Consider the following 16,767-nt stretch of genomic DNA (forward strand, 5'->3'; position numbering starts at 1 on the left):
AAATCTTAGTCTGGATCTCATGTTCCTTTGGGGAAAAAAAAACCCAAAAAAACCCTCTGGTTTGGCTTGGATGAAGTGCCTAGCTTTGCACCAGGGAGCCATGGCTGTACGATAGGGTTGAGTTGCTCAGACATAGGGAGATATTTGTGGGTTTGGGATAGCTTACTTGTCAGAGAACGGAGAATTGTGGGCTAATGGTACCTTGACTGATAATGAATAAAAATCCAAAATAAAGTATTTTCAGACAAGTAGTTTGGTAGTGGGAAGAATGGATCTGAAAGGGGAGGTTAGAAACTGAAAGACTTAGGATACCATCACTATAAAAAGGTGAGAGTAGAAAGGGACGGAGTAGGAAGGAAGGGAGGCAGCATTTTGAAGTATGAAATGACAGAAATGGGTGTTGATAAATGGAGTAATCAAAGATGATTCTAAGATGTTAAGATTGATCACTCTGGAATGGTGATAGCATTAATAGTAATAGTAGTAATAGAGGAAGTGAGCAAATTTGAAGAGTAAGGGAAGTTCTGTTTTGGGCCTGTTGGTTTTGTTGGTGCTTGGAATTTTCATTGGAAATGTAGAATTAAAGTAATGGAGTCAAGTTAGAGTTGGAGCTGCATAGAAGGAAGACTGGGAACTGAAGGACATTCTTGTCGGAGAAGAGAGAAGTGAGGACTTGGGTGAATATCCACATTTGGAAAAATAACAGAGTAAGTTACCAAGGGTGGGTAATGAAATATCAGAAAGGGAGAAATTGCAGGTACAGAATAGTTAGTGCTATTGCTGCCAAGGACACTGAAGGCCTAGGAAAAGTCCTTGAGACAGCAGTTCTAGTTCCCTGGTTTGGGCAGAATTCTTGTTAAAGGGCATTGAAGAGAGTAGGGATTGTAGGCTTAGATCGAATGTTGAAAACATGAAAAGAGAAAAGTGTGAGTAGATGGGGATTGAGGGAAAGATTGGTTGCTTTTTGAAAGGAAACTGTAGACAGGCATTCATTGTTCAGAAAAAGCATTTGAATTGCTTTATTAACCTCAAGTGAATATGTATTTCTGTGAAATTTTTAGATTAGACTTACAGTATTAACTGACCACTGTCATTATGGATAAAGGTTAAAACACTGATGACTATTTCTGTATTTAGTGTGTGTGTGTTAATTAACACAGGCTGAGAGGTTTAGAAGTTTTGTCTTAGATACTTTTAATGAGATAAAGAAGATATTTTAGATTTTAGATATTTTACTTTGAAAACATGTTTCGGGTGGATTGGGCAAAAAAAGGTAAAATGGCAAAAAGCCCATTAAGAATTTGTCTTATTTAGGTATTGCTACTCTAGCTCTAAATGAAAGACTATTTCTTTCCTACAGGAGGTGAACTGTAACTTTTTCCTGGTCTCTGCCTCTTTTTATTGAAATCTTTCCTGGCTACTTACATTATTAGGGAAGAACTGTCAAATGGAATAGAACCAAGGTTTTAGGGACTGATCTAGTGTTGCACTATTTCATTTCTAAATTTTTGCTTAATGAAGATATGTAATACAAATAATTCACTATAAATCTGTAAAATGTATGAATTATATAACTAGTTATGTTTTACTAATTTGTTATATTAATAACATATACTTAACACAGATAGTTCAGAAAAATATAGAGCATAAAATGAGTAGCTGTGTTTTCCACACCCAGCTTGAACAAATGTCATTCCTTGTATTTGCTTCAAATCTTCCCTTCTGCTTAAAAAGAATAATGAATTAATAAATTAAGTTGATGTGCTTTTTGTACTCTCCCCAGTCTGAGTGATCCATTATCCTTTTAGTGTCTGGCCCATCTCCCTATTTTTTCTTTCCAGTTTTATTGAGATGATAATGACATATAATATTTTATTAGTTTAAGGTCTACAACATAATTTGTTATAATGTATGTATTGCAAAATGATTACTATAGTAAGTTCAGTTAATATTCATCACCTCACATAGTTGGAAATTTTTTCTTTTGATGAGAACTTTTAAGATTCACTCTCTCAGCAACTTTAAATACACAGTACAGTATTGTTAACTGTAGTCACCATGCTGTACATTACATCACCAGAGCTTACTTATCTTACACCTGGAAGTTTACCTTTTGACCACTGTCACGCATTTACCCCACCTGCCACCCAGTGCCTCTGAGAATCACCAGTCTGTTTTCTGTTTTGATGAGTTTGTCTTTTTTAGATTCCACATTTAAGTTAGGTCAGTAATACAGATGGTCCCTGATTTATAGTGTTTCGATTTAGGATTGTTTGATTTTAAGATGGCGCAAAAGTGATACGCATTTAGTAGAACCCTTAATTTGGATTTTGAATTTTGGTTTTTTTACACGGCTGGCGATATGTGGTAGGATCCTTGTCATGTTGCTGGGTGGTGACAGTAAGTTGCAGTTCAGTTAGCCATGTGATCACAAGGATGAACAACTGTTATAACCACTTAACACCCACTCTGTACTCATATACCTATTCTGTTTTTCACTCAGTAAGTATTCAGTCAGTTACATGAATTATTCAGCACTTTATTATAAAGCTTTGTGTTCAATAATTTTGCCAAACTGTAGGCTAATGTAAGTGTTGTGAGCACATTTAAGTTAGGCTAGGCTAAGCTATGATGTTCAGTAGGTCAGGTGTATTAAATGAAATTTGGACTTGATACTATTATGGGTTTATTGGGACATAACTTTATTGTAAGTTGAGGAAGATCTGTATTTGTCCTTGTCTTGGTTCAGTTAACATTATGTCCTCAAGGTCCCTCTGTGTTGTTGCAAATGGCAGGATTTCCTTCCCTTTTTATGGTTGAATAATACTCCATCACACACACGCGCGCGCACACACACACACACACACACACACACACCACCATTTGTTTCAATACTTACTGGTATATAATAAATACCATCTAGTATTATTTTACAGGAATGGTATCATACTATATAATAATGTTCTACAGTTTGTGATACAGCTATGTCAGTACATACTGACTTGTCTGCTTTTTAGTATTCTCAGAATGTACCACAGTTTAATTCCTTTATTGTTATTTAGATTTCTAATTTTTTGCAATCACAAATAGTGCTGCCATGAACATTCTTGTAAATGTAGTGGAGCTTGGTTTTTTTAGAAACTCTAATCTGAGAATCTTTTAGGCAAGTTTAATTTGTTAATTTATACTACTAACTGCTACTTTGGGGCTTATTTCTAAAATTTCATTTTGTGTTATCTATTTACCATACTTTGTTTTTCCCTCTTTTTCTGTCTTTAGGATTGATTGAATGTGCTTTGTTCCTTTTTTATTTTAATCCTGTATTGATTGGGAGGTTACATATTTTTTTTCTTTTAGTGATTGCCCAGAAATTTCACTGTGCATACTTTATATATATATTTTTTTAATGGTAAACTTTTTTTTTTTTTTTTGTTTTTTTGAGAGGGCATCTCTCATATTTATTAATCAAATGGTTGTTAACAACAATAAAATTCTTTATAGGGGACTCAATGCACAATCATTAATCAACCCCAAGCCTAATTCTCAACCATACTTTATATTTTCTTATGAGTCTACAATTAATCCCTACTCCTTTTGAACAAAGCTAAGGGCCTTAGGATACCTTGTATTCTCTCTCTTGCAAAATCTGTGTTGTTTATATTTAAATTACACCTTATTAAAAAAAAAAAAGAACTACTAATTTGGGAGATCTCCCAAATTAGTAGCTGTTTCTGGTTTTTTTTTTAAATAGCCATTTATAATTTAGACTTTTTTATTTAACCCAATTTTTAATTTTCCCTCCTGCTTTCTGGGTCTTTTTTGTTTTTAAAGTTACTGGTTTTTGTTTTTTTCAGGATCTGTGGCTAATAAGTAGTAAACAAGCTCTGTTAGTCTTTTTATATCTAAGAATGTCATTATTTTGCTCTCTTGTATGCCAGTTTGAATTCTAGTATAATAGTTGTTTTCCTATAACTTAAGATTTTATTCTAGTTTGTTTTCTGGTATCTGTGCTAAAAGAAAATCTGTTGATGGTCTACCCTGCTTGAGATGAGTGTGGATTTAATTTTTCATTCTGAGGACTCAAATGTTTTTCCTTATTTTGAAAAATTTTCTGCTCTGTCTCTTCAGATGTTATCACCTTCCTTTTATATTTCCTTATCCTGTTACTTAGGTATATGATTGGGATTTTCATTCTTTTTCATGTCTTTTAATTTCGCTTTCATATTTTCTATCTTTAAAAAAATTATTTATGTATTTTTATTATATCATTAATATACAATCACATGAGCAACACTGTGGTTACTACATTCCACCCTATTATCAAGTCCCCACCACATAACCCATTATAGTCACTGTCCATCCACATAATAAGATGCTACAGAGTCACTACTTGTCTTCTCTGTGTTATACTGCCTTCCCTGGGCACCCCCCTACATTATATGTGCTAATCATAATGCCCCTTAATCGCCTTATCCCTTCCCACCCACCCTCCCCAGTGCCTTTCCCTTTGGTAACTCTTATTCCATTCTTGCGTTCTGTGAGTCTTGCTGCTGTTTTGTTCCTTTGTATTTGCTTTGTTCTTGTACTCCATAGATAAGTGAAATCATTTGGTACTTGTCTTTCTCCGCCTGACTTATTTCACTGAACATAATACCCTCTAGCTCCATCCATGTTGTTGCAAATGGTAGGATTTGTTTTCCTCTTATGGCTGAATAATATTCCATTGTGTATATGTACCACATCTTCTTTATCCATTCATCTACTGATGGACACTTAGGTTGCTTCCATATCTTGGCTATTGTAAATAGTGCTGTGATAAACATAGGGGTGCATATGTCTTTCTGAATCTGGGATCCTGAATTCTTTGGGTAAATTCCTAGAAGTGGAATTCCTGGGTCAAATGGTATTTCTATTTTGAGTTTTTTGAGGAACCTCCATACTGCTTTCCTCCATTTTTGAACTAGCTTACATTCCCACCAGCAGTGTAGGAGGGTTCACCTTTATTCACATCCTCATCAGCATGTGTTGTTATTTGTCTTTTGGATATTGGCCATCCTAACTGGTGTGAGGTGATAGCTCAATGTGGTTTTAATTTGCATTTGTCTGATGATTAGCAATGTGGAGCATCTTTTCATGTGCCTGTTCCGTCATCTCAATTTCATCTTTGGAAAAGTGTTCAGGTCCTCTGCCCATTTTTAATCAGATTATTTGCTTTTTGTTTGTTGAGGTGCATGAGCTCTTTATGTCAACTCCCATATTTTCTATCTTATCTGCTTTATGGATAATATCTCTAGCTGTATCTTCAAATTGATGCTTACGGTTAACCCAGCCAGTGAATTTCTTTTCTGAGTAAATCCTATTTACAATTTCTATTTTTATTTTTTAATTTGCCTCTTTTTTCATAGTATCTTGCTGTTACTGCCTTAAGGGTTATATTTCTTCCTTTACTTATTTGATCATTTAAAACATAAAACTCAGAGATTTGGAATTCTTTCATTTTTTTGTTCATTAACTCTGATGATAGATGTCTTCATATATTTCATAATTTTTGGCTTTGAACTAATCTTCAGGAGTTGTTTTCCTTGGGATTCTTGTTCCTTAAACTTGGGTGTGTGAAGATGACACCGTGGGGAGTTTTTGCATTTGCTCTGTATCTTTTAAGAATTGTGTTTAGCTGCTGGTAATAAAGACCAGATTACAGTGGCCTCTACAAGTTAGGAATTTAAAAATTCACAAATTCTTTTAGTTAAAAGGAGCTCAGAAAGGAATTTTAAAAGTTTTATAAACAGTTCTGTAAAGTCATTAGGGATCAGAATTTCTCTGTCTTCTGACTATACTAACGTTTGCACATGGTTTTCATTTTCAGGGTTCTCCCCATAGTCACAGGATGGTAGCTGGAGCTGCAGTCCATGTAACTATAAGTTTTAGGTAGAAAGAAGAAGGGGTAGGGTAAAGTTACCAGTGGTTCTCCTCTCAGTTGAGTTAACCTCTTAAACAAATTTTCCTGGAACTGCCATGGAACTCAACAAACACTTAATTTTCTGGCTCTTAATTGTTACACTGCAAAATATGGGTCCATTGGTGAACTGAATAAAATAGGAGTTCTGTTAGTAGGAAATAAAGGTAAAAGGACCTGAAATCGGTAACCAGTAGACTGTCACAGTTTGCCTAATGAGATTCATTGCTCCAGTCCAGTTTTTAAGTTTGTTTTCTTGGCATGGCTTCGGACACCTTTCAGATAATGGATTTTGGGCCCTGTGTTTTCTCAGCATAGGCTCATATATTCTCTTGTTCTAGGGTGACTCCTCTTAACTCATATCCTGAACAGACATCTCTCACTTCTGTGCAGTTTCTCTACTCTTAATGGACCAGGCTGTATGTTTTCTAGGATAGCTTCCCCTTCAGCGGTGGGATAGGCCTTTACCAGCTCCCATCTTTATGCAGGGAACTCTGAGAGCTCTTTGGCACATCTAGGGTCTATGCTCGTGTCACAGTCAGCCCCAGCCTCTATGGTATATATTAGATCAGATATCTTTGACTCCCTCAACTTCAACTAATACTAATTCTTTTAGTTTTCAAGTTCTTTTTTATTTCTGCCACCTGGAGATTTACCTTTATTTACATAATTAAAAATTGTTTTTAAATTTACTTACCTTTGACTTCTGAGTGCAAGAAGCCAAGATGGGATATCTCCAGTTGTACTTTTTAAATATTGCATGTAACTTTATTTCTGTACATACTTTTTAGCCTGTATACTTTAAATAGGATGCCTTCAAATTAAACATTTTTTTCTCTTACTGCTGATGCATTTCTAATACTTGCTTTTAAATTCAGGTTAGCTTCCTAAGTTCCTGTAGCTTGTATGTTTATTGGATGATGGACCTTTTGAACTTATCTACATTTTTATGTTTTGTTTTTAAGTTACTTATTTCTTTTTATTATACTTTTTGAGGTAATTCTTTACTTTATCTTCCAGTTCTTCATTTAAATTTCTAAATTCTACTGCATGTTAATTTCCAAGAGCTTTTTAATTGTCTCTGAATATTCCTTATTTTTTATCCTCTGATTTTGTTTTTTTGGTTGCAATATGCTCTTAAGTCCATGAGGACATTGATGAGAAGGTTGTTTTTGTTTTATTTCAGTTTTCTGAAGTTTCTTCTTATGAGACTCTTTCATTAGAGTTCTTTATACTATTTTGGCTTGTTTTGTTAGAGACTTTGCTTAAAAATCTAGTGACTCTTACCGTCTATTTGAATTAAGACAAGTTCCTAATGAACTGATTGGGAACTGTATGTGTACGGACAGAGCTTGTTGGTCAGTTGGTTTTATTATAAGTGGGGTAGTTGGGTATCTTTATTACAAGACTACCAACTGCCAAGTTTATTCAGAGAAAAAACTGTCAGTCATCTGTTTGGGATTGACAGATTTGATTACCAGTATTCTTTGAGCTGAGTGGTTGCTGGAATTTCACTATTTAGAATAAGATGTTCAGCTAATTCTTCTCTTTCAGTATGTTACTCTCTTGATTGGTTTTGCCTGATTTCTTGTTTACACTTCTGCAGGTTTCTAGGGTGGGGGAGAGATAGTTACTTGGTGGTGTGTATGGAGAAGGATATGGGGTGGGGGAAGGTGATCATTTTTCAGATCCCTGAGCTCATGCCTCCCAGATACACACACCACCACTGTGCATGTACCACTCCCTCCCCCTAGGGATGCCTGGTACCTGCAGTTCCTCCAGTTTCTTGTGCTTGTGTGATCTAATACCTTGCTTATCGTAGTGCCACAATCTTTTCTGATCTGTTAAGTTGTTTACTCCTTGTCTCCTCCTTAGCTTCCAGAATTTTAGAGTTGTTGTCTTTCCTTATGTTCTTTTTGTATTTGTGGCTTTATGCCCTTTTACCTGATTTTTTGGAGTATTAGGAAGGAGAGAAGGTAGTTTTTAAGTTGAACTAATTACCTGTGTTTGTAATACGGTCTTTCCCCATTTCTTCCAGAGTCTTTTATCTTTTAGTCTCGTTTGATTTTTTTCCACACTCACAAACTAGGAAAAAAAGATTTTTTTTCCCCTTCAGCTCACAAATATTTCTGAATCTTTCCTTGGTTTGTACTTTCTTCCCTTTATGCCTTTCACCTTTCACTAGCAAACTTCCTGGAAGAATAAAACCACAGTTCATAATCTGTGCTGCTTCAGCTGCCTACTGTAGTCTGGCCTTTTAGTCATGCTTAATGATTGAGATAACTGAGTAGTAACATATGAAATTTGCATTTGCTATAACACCCTCATCATGGGGACACTATCCATTGTGTCTCCAGTGACCCTTATATAAAGGTCCATGTACAAAAAATTCTTTTAATAATTTAGCATCAGGAAAATTGTCTGCCTTGAGGATCTGGTATATTTCTTCCTTTTTGTTAGCTCTATGATATGCATTCTGTTTTTCTTTTTGTTTTGGCTCTATCAGGCAGCCTAGAACCAATTCTGGTCTTTAGTTACATCAGTAATCTGATTATTAGTACACTTGTTTCCTCCTCCTCCTCCTGTGGGGTTTAGGACTTCACCTCTTATCTCTGTTTCTCTGCATGTTGATTTCATTCTCTCATACTACAGACTCTCTACTTCATGAGGCTGGAACCATGACTGCTGGCAGCTCTTGGCTCTCATCTTCCTAGTCCCTTCTACCAGACGAAGGGGCTCTCTTGAAGAATCCTGGGAAGGACTCTGATTGGCCTGTTGGATCATGTACCCGCCATCCCTGTGGCTGGAATGGGGAGGGTACTATGAATGGCAACCTCACTAGAACTACATAGTTGGAGTCGGGGGTAAGAGCAGTTTGCCTAAACCAGGGGGATATCCCTCATACTGGCTTTCAATGTTAATTTATAATTTTTTATTGTTATAATATAGGTCTTTTGTTTGTAGACTGCCTCAAATCCTTTTTCTGAAAAAAGTCTAGTTAAACATAAGTACATAAAATGCCACAAACAGCTGCTCATTTAACGTGCAAATCATTGCATTTTAATTCTGTTGATTTTGTTGTTAACTTCAAATGGTGAAATCCAGAATTTTCTTTTCAGTGTTCATTCTACTTGATCCACTTTCAGCATTTGAAACTGATCACTCCATCCTTCTCCCAACTCTTTGTTATCATGACTCAGGAAGCTGCTGTTTACTCTGACCTCTTTTGGATTCCTCTTTGGCATTATTTCCTTTTTTCTGTAAAATTTATGTTACACATTTGCTTTTCTGGCCTTTTTTTTTTTAACTTTATCCTGTGTAAACTTCTTCATGCCTCTAGGCATCAATATCACCTGCACAATTTTTTTTCTAGTCTACAAATCCATGTTTGCAAAAGCCTTCTGGATATGTTGGGTATCCTAGGCATCCTACATTTAATTTCTCTATTTTGGTAGTCATTGGAGTAATCTAAGTCCTAATTTTTTTGTTTTAGATTATTGCAGCAGCTTAAGTTATTTACTTAATTTTTGATGAAGTGATTGATAAATTGACATGGTTCAAAAAATATAAAAAGACAGACAGTGAAAATCCTTTTCTTCAACCTCTTATTTGCCCAGTTTTGCTTTCCAGCTTCCCATTATTAGTTTATTAATTTTCCTGGTTTCTTTACATGCTTATACCTACATAGACCCTGTTTTTCTTTTCTGCAAAAAGGTAGCATATTGAACGTAGTTATAGTGAACTTCTCCCTTATCATCTTTTTACTTCTCTCCTTTTCAGTATAGTACTCCTCTGTTTAAAGATTATTTCTTAAAAAGCAAAATGATTGTTGTTTCCCAGTTTACTCAACAGGCATACTTGTTTTATTGTACTTTATTGCTGTTTGCAGATAAGGCATTTTTTACAAATTGAAGGTTTGTGGCAACCCTGCATCAAGCAAGGCTGTCAGTGTCATTTTTCTAATAGCATTGGCTTACTTTTGCATCTGTGTGTCACATTTTGGTAATTCTCACAATATTTCAACTTTTACATCATTAGTGTATTTGTTATGGTGATCAGTGATCACAACTTGCTGAAAGCATAGGTGATGGTTAGCATCTTTTAGCAATAAAGTATTTTTAAATTAAGGTATGTACATTTATTTGGACATAATTATGTGTTGCACACTTAATTCCACATATAAACAAGCTATTGCACACTTAATATACTATAGTATAAACTCAACTATTACATTCACTAGCTTGGCTTTATTGTTGTGGTCAGGAACTGGACCCATTAATATCTCCAATGTATGCTTATAGTCTTTAACTGTTGGTGCAGGGAAATTTTCCCTGAGTCGTCGTAATTTCACTAATAGTATTGTATTTCACACATAATGCATTACATTTTTGCACAGATTATGGCTAGGCAAATCCCCTGCCCTCCACAACAACAAAATCTAATTGTGTAGTTGTACACCAGTAGGGTCAGAAATGTATGCTTTAGAGCCACGTAGGAGTTACAAGTGCCCTAACATGATGTACAGTCTTACTTTTCTGTCTGCCTTGTATCCACCCCTCCTCTTCTCACTTTGCGGACTTATTCTTCTACATAGCTATCAGCAGACAACCTCAAAATATCATTTCCTACATGCTGTTCTTCACCACTGCTTTTCTGTTCTCTAAGTCCCAAAGCCCAAAGTATTTTTGCTTTCTGTCTTAAAAAATTTTGCTCTGATTTTAATACAAATGCAGAAATGCCAATTTTGGGTAGTTGGGGAAAGAAAGGTAAGTAAAAAGAAAAGAAAATGCATAATCTTACCCAGAGATGTTCAGGTAGTATAGTAGTAGTGTTAAAATCATGTGCTTTGTATCAGATGGTCTGGATAATTGACTGGGCAAGTTTATTTTCTAAGCCACAGTTTCTCCATCTGCAAAATAGCATAGAACTCTATGTGCCAAGTACTGTCAGCCTTCTTTACACTGGAAGATAATACTATTTCACTGTCTCATCAGGACAATGAAATATAGGTACTATTTCTATCTTTTTTAAAGTTAAGAGGCAACTTGGTCATAGAGAGGTTGTGTCACTCTAAACAAAGTCTTGAACCCTAGGCACTCCAGAGATGATTCTCTTAACTGCTGTGCTGTACTTCAAATTATAGTTCAAGCAAATAACCAGAATTCTTAATACATATGTATATGTGAATATTCTCATCTTGATGTTATTTTCGAGTAGGAGAAAATTGAAATAGCGTCAGTGTGGTGAGATTAGGAAGTATATCATCAGTAATAAAGACACTGTTCCTTCATGGTTGGATATTTTCTGAGGTTTATTAGCTTCTGCCATTGTATATATATATTTTAATCCCTTGTTGTTGCATTACTATTTTTATCTTTAAAGTTAAGAGGGAGAAATTAGAGGAGCTGTATTCTCTGTTCATGAAAGCTTCATTTTACTTTACAGAAATTTTTTTTTTTAATCTTCACTTTTTTGTCAACATGTGATTAATATTTATGGATGTTTGACTGCTTTTGGTAACTGAATTTTTGGGGAAATGTTTTCTCTCCCAAACATACTCCATCCTTTCATACGTGAATAACATGTCATGTTTCTTTTGTCATTTGAACAAATAGCTGTATATTATAAGCTATAAAAGGATTAATATTTTATACTTACCCAAACGAAGACTTCTGATTACTTTGGACCAACCCTGTGTTTTTTTTTTTTTAAGTATCATTTATATACAATCTTACGAAGGTTTCACATGAACAACATTGTGGTTTCCACATTTCACCCATATTATCAAGTTCCCCCCACCCCATTGCAATCACTGTCTGTCAGTATAGTGAGATGCCATAGAGTCATTACTTGTCTTCTCCGTGCTGTACTGCCTTTCCAGTGACCTATCTATCTTGTGTGTGCTAATTATAATGCCCTTTAATCCCCTTCTCCCTCCCTCCCAACCTACCCACCCTTCTCCCCTACTCCCCTCCCCTTCCCTTTGGTAACCATTAGTCTCTTTTTGGAGTCTGTGAGTCTACTGCTGTTTTGTTCCTTCAGTTTTGCTTTGTTGTTATATTCCACAAATGAATGAAGTCACTTGGTACTTGTCTTTCTCTGCCTGGCTTATTTCACTGAACATAATACCCTGTAGCTCCATCCATGTTGTTGCAAATGGTAGGATTTGTTTTCTTCTTATGGATGAATAATATTCCATTGTGTATATGTACCACATCTTCTTTATCCATTCATCTACTTATGGACACAGGTTGCTTCCGTATCTTAGCTATTGTAAATAGTTCTGTGATAAACATAGGGGTGCATATGTCTTTTTGAATCAGGGATCTTGTTTTTTTTGGGTAAATTCCTAGAAGTGGAATTCCTGGGTCAAATGGCATTTCTATTTTTAGTTTCTTGAGGAACCTTCATACTGCTTTCTTAAATAGTTGAACCAATTTACATTCCCACCGAAAGTATAGGAGGATTCCCCTTTCTCTGCATCTTCGCCAGCATTTGTTCCTTGTCTTGTATTTTTTATGTACTTTAAAAATATTAGCCCTTATGTTTTGGTCTTTGATCTATTTTAAGTTAATTTTTGTATGTGGTGTAAGGTAAGGGTCCAACTTCATTGTTTCTCATGTGGATATCCAGCTTTCCCAGCACCATTTGTTGAAAACACAGTCATTTCCATATTGAGTGATTTGGCTTCTTTGTCAAAAATCATTGGACCATATATGGGAGGATTTATTTCTTGCTTCTTTTCCATTGCTCTAAATGTCTGCCTTTATGCCAGTACCACATCATTTTGATTACTGTAGCTTTGTAGTAAGTTTTGAAATCAGGAAATGTGAGTCATCCAACTTTATTCTTCATTTTTAAGGTTGTTTTGGCTTTTCAGAGTCCCTTGAGATTCCAAGTGAATTTTAGGAATCCATTATTTTATTTCTTCATATGATGTTTTTGGGATTTTGGTAGTGATGCATTGAATCTGTAGATTGCTTTGGATAGTAATGACATTTTAACAACATTTGTCTTCCAATCCATGAATATGGTATGTCTTTATGTTTATTTGTGTTGTCTTTAATTTCTTTCAGCAGCATTTTGTAGTTTTCATTGTACAAGTCCTTTGCCTCCTTAAGTAGGTTTATTTCTAAGTTTTTTTTTATGCTATTGTAAAGCATTTTTTAATCTGTTTCCTTTTCTGGTTCATTAATTTTTTTAATTACACTTGTAGTCAAATGTGGAGTCATGTGAAGGTAGGAAATAATACAATGAGGCCTTGTATACCATTTACCCATTTTTTGCAACATCTTAAAGAGCTAAAGAACAGTGTCACCACCAGGATATTGAAATTTATAGATTTAACAGAATAATTATCACCACAAGAATCCCTCATGGTGCCCTTCTTTTTACTCATTCTTGATTCCTTCCTGCCTCCAGTACCTGGTAACCACTAATGTATCCTCCAGTTTTGTAACTTTTTCATTTCAAGGATGTTATATAAATGGAATCATAGAACATGTAACATTTGGAGATTGGGTCTTTTTCACTTGGCACAGTATTCTGGAGATACATCCAGGTTGTTGAATGTATCAGTAGTTCTGTTCCTTTTTTTATTGCTTAGTATTCTGTGTTATGGGTGTACTGCAGTTTAACTATTCCTCTCCTGAAAACTATCTCAAATATTTCCAGTTTGGGGCTATTATGAAAAAGCTGTTGAAAACATTTATGTACAGATTTTAGCATGAATATAAGTCTTCATTTCTCTGGTATGGACGTCCATTTGCACAATTACTGAGTTGTATAGCAGCCGTATGTTATTTATTTTTAAAGACATTTCCAGTGTTTTCCAGAGTGACTGTACCGTTTTACATTTCCACCAGAAGTCTGTGAGCAGTCTAGTTTTCTAGCATCATTGCCAGAATGTGGCATTGTCACTATACCTTTTATTTAGTGGTTTTGATAGGTGTGTAGTGATATCTCATTGTAGTTTGATTTGCATTTACCTAATGGCTGGTGATGTTAACCATCTTTTCATGTGCTTATTTGCTTTCTGTGTATTCTCTTTTGGTCAAAAATCTGTTTATGACTTTTGCCTGTTTTCCTAATTTGTCTATTTAATGTGGCAACATTTATATTTAGAACTAGCTAGCGGAACTCATTTTAGATGATCCCAGTTTTGTTGGTAACATTCAAAGCCTCATAGTCAGGAGCCAGATGAACATCACACCTGGGTGGAGAAGGAATCCTTAGGCCCTGCTCTCATTGTTCCCATACCCTCTCTTTCTCCTCCAAATTCTGGCACAAAGTGGTTCCTTTATTTAGGTCATTCTTTCCCAAATAGAGATTTTTCCTTCATTTGCTTTTTTTTACCAGTTGAGTTTGACATATATTCTAGATGAGTGCTTTGTCAAGTATGTGATTTGGTCTTATTTTCTCCCAAGCTGGAGCTTAATGTTTTCATCCTCTTGGGCTTTTTTTTTGTAGAGTAAAAGTTTTCAATTTTAATTAAGTCCAGTTTATAAGTTTTTCCTTTTTTGGGTTGTGCTTTTGTTGTCAAGGCTAATAACGCTTTACCTATTTCTAAATTCCAGATTTTTCTCCAGTTTTCTCTTTAAAAAGTTTTATGGTTTTGTGCTTTACCTTTAAGTCTGTGATCCATTTTGAGTTAATTTTTGTATATGGTTTTTGTGTAAGGTGTGAGACTCATGTGAAGGTTCTTTTTTTTTTCCTGCTTATGGGTATTCAAATGCTCCATTGTCATTTATTGAAAAATCTGTCTTGTCTTTCCTCTATTGAATTGCTCTTGCACCTTTGTCCAAAATCAGCTGGGAATCTGAGTATATCTCTCGGTTTTCTGTTTTATTCCATTGATCCATTGTCTATCTCTGGCTGTACTACTGTCTTAATTAATATAGCTGTATAATAACTGTTAGGTCATGTAAATGATGCATTCCAATTTATTTTTCTTTTTCAAGATCATATGGCTACCTACTTTGCGTTGTTGGCTTAAAAAAATATCTATATATGTATTTTTTTTTAGAATAATTTGTCTATATATTTGAAACTTAGGATTTTGTAGAAATACTGCTCATCAGTTTGTGGAGAATTGACATTTATACTATGTTGAATCTTTCAATCCACAAAGATGGTATAACTTTCCATTTAGTTAGATTTTTGATTTCTCATATCTCTTTTCCATAGTTTTCAGCCTACAAGTCTTGTACATGTTTTTGTTGATTTATACCTACTATTTGATGTTTTTGGAAGCAGTTGTACATAGTATTGTATGTTTAATTTTGTATCTACCAAAATTAATTGATAGTGTATATGGAAGTAACAACTGATTTTTTTATTTATCTTGTATATTGTAACCTTGCTAAATTCACTTGTTAATTTTAGGAATTTCATTGGGATTTTCTATGTAGATAATCATGTGATTGGCAAATAGGGTTGTTTTTATTTATTCCTTCTCAATTTGTATGCCTTTTATACTTGCCTGGTTGTTCTGGCTAGAAATTTCAGCATTGTGTTGATTAAGATGGGTGAGAGCAGACATATGTTCACTTAATTTCTGACCTTAGGGAGACAGCATTCACTCTATGATGAAAACCACTGAGTAGGATGTCAGCTGTAGTTTTTTTGTAGATGTTTTATATGAAGTTGAGGGAGTTTACCTGTATTCTGCTTCTATTTTCCATAGTTTTTTTTTTCTAAATCATGCTGAATTTTAAGTACTTTTTCTACAATTGACATATGTAATTCTTTTTTCCTTTAGCCTGTTAATATGGTAGATGACATTAATTGATTTAGAATATTTAATCAGCCTTGGAGGAAGCCCCACTTGATCATGGCATATAATTCTTTTTATATGTTATGGGATTCTAGTTGTCTTTTTAAAGGACTTTTGTGTCTTTATTCATGAAGGATATTAGTCTGTATTCCTATTTTCATACTCTGGTTTTGGTATTGGAGTAGTACTAGCTTTGTAAGATAAGTTGGAAAATGCTTCCTCATTTTCTATTTTCTGGAAGAGATTGTGTAGGATTGGTGTTAATTCTTTGGTACAGTTGGTGTTAGCACATTGATACAGTACTCCATTGAAACTATGTGGGCCTTTGTATTTCTTTATTTGGGGTAATTTATAAAGTACAAATTAAAATATTAAAATAGTTACAGGGCTGTTCAAAGTATCAGTTTCATAAGTGGTGAGTTGGAGTAGTTTGTGAAAAAGAAGGGGATCCACTGCATTTAAGCTGTCAAATTTATGTGTGTGAAGTTTGATAGCATTCACATAATATCCTTTCCATGTCTGTAGTATCTGTACTGATATCCCCTGCCTCAGTCCTGATACAGTAATTTGTCTTCTCTCTTTTTTTCTCCTCACTGTTGATAATGGGCTTATCAATTCTATTAATCTTTTCCAAGAACTAGCTCCTTGTTTTGTTGATTTTTCTTTATTTTTTCTATTTTAAATTTCATTGATTCTGCTTTTGTGTATATTTTTTCTTTCCTTCTGCTTGCTTTGGGTTTATTTGTTCTTATTTTAGTTCTCTGGGGGTAGAAGCTTAGACTGTTGATTTGAGACTTTTCACTTTTCTGTGCATTGTTATAAATTTCCCTCTTATCACTGGTTTAGCTGTGTCTCACAAGTTTTGGTGTGTTGCATTTCCATTTTCCTTTAATACTTTTTTTCTTTTTTCTTGAGGCTTCCTCTTTGATTATTGTGCCACTTCCTTCTGGTCTCTGTGGTTTCTGATGAGAAATCTATCATTTAAATATTTTTCCTCTGTAAGTCAAATGTTTCGCTCTGGCTGCTTTCAAGGTGT

General features: G+C 34.7%; 1 protein-coding gene across 9 annotated transcripts in view; it reads left to right on the forward strand.

Moving 5' to 3' along the window:
• Positions 1-16,767, forward strand: part of MLLT10 (MLLT10 histone lysine methyltransferase DOT1L cofactor) — a 288,476-nt gene that overhangs the window by 5,249 nt on the left and 266,460 nt on the right. The window contains exon 1 of one of the 9 annotated variants that reach the window (XM_057498276.1): positions 8,631-8,820. The exons of 7 other annotated variants lie outside the window; for them this stretch is intronic. The gene's annotated coding sequence lies outside the window, so the exon portion shown is untranslated. Of the gene's footprint in view, positions 1-8,630; positions 8,821-16,767 lie in introns of those variants that run through there. One more of the 9 variants, XM_057498275.1, reaches the window with a different exon arrangement.

The sequence above is a fragment of the Manis pentadactyla genome, chromosome 3 (genome assembly GCF_030020395.1).
Source record: "Manis pentadactyla isolate mManPen7 chromosome 3, mManPen7.hap1, whole genome shotgun sequence".
Lineage (NCBI taxonomy): Eukaryota > Metazoa > Chordata > Mammalia > Pholidota > Manidae > Manis > Manis pentadactyla.